Raw genomic sequence first — 684 nt, 5'->3', positions numbered from 1 at the left:
ATGGCACCGAAGGCAGAGAAGGAAGCCCCTGCCCCTCCCAAAGCCAAAGCCAAAACAAAGGCTTTGAAAGCTAAGAAAGTGGTGCTGAAAGGCGTGCACAGTCACAAAAAAAAGAAGATCCATAGGTCGTCACCTACATTCTGACGACCCAAGACCCTGCGTCTCCGAAGGCAGCCCAAATATCCACGAAAGAGCGCCCCCAGGAAAAACAGACTTGACCACTATGACATCATCAAGTTTCCCCTGACTACTGAGTCAGCCATGAAGAAAATAGAAGACAACAACACACTTGTGTTCATTGTGGATGTCAAGGCCAATAAGCACCAGATCAAACAGGCTGTGAAGAAGCCCTATGACATTGATGCGGCCAAGGTCAACACCTTGATCAGGCCTGATGGAAAGAAGAAAGCATATGTTTGACTGGCTCTTGACTATGATGCTTTGGATGTTGCCAACAAAATTAGGACCATCTAAACTGAGTCCAGCTGGCTATAAATCTAAATTTAAATTTTTTCACCATAAAAAAGACTTTATTTATTTATTTGAGAGAGAAAGCATTAGGGGGGGCGGAGAGAGAGAGAGAGAGAGAGAGAGAGAGAGAGAGAGAGAATGAGCAGCAGGGAGGAGTAGAGGGATAAGAAGGAGCAGACTCTCTGCTGAGCAGGGAGCCTGACTCAGAGGACT

General features: G+C 46.2%; 1 pseudogene; it reads left to right on the top strand.

Moving 5' to 3' along the window:
- Positions 1–474, top strand: LOC112931758 (large ribosomal subunit protein uL23 pseudogene; annotated as a pseudogene).
- The last annotated feature ends 210 nt before the right edge of the window (positions 475–684 follow it).

Source organism: Vulpes vulpes, chromosome 13 (assembly GCF_048418805.1).
Source record: "Vulpes vulpes isolate BD-2025 chromosome 13, VulVul3, whole genome shotgun sequence".
NCBI lineage: Eukaryota > Metazoa > Chordata > Mammalia > Carnivora > Canidae > Vulpes > Vulpes vulpes.
This window is presented reverse-complemented; position numbering and strand designations above follow the sequence as displayed.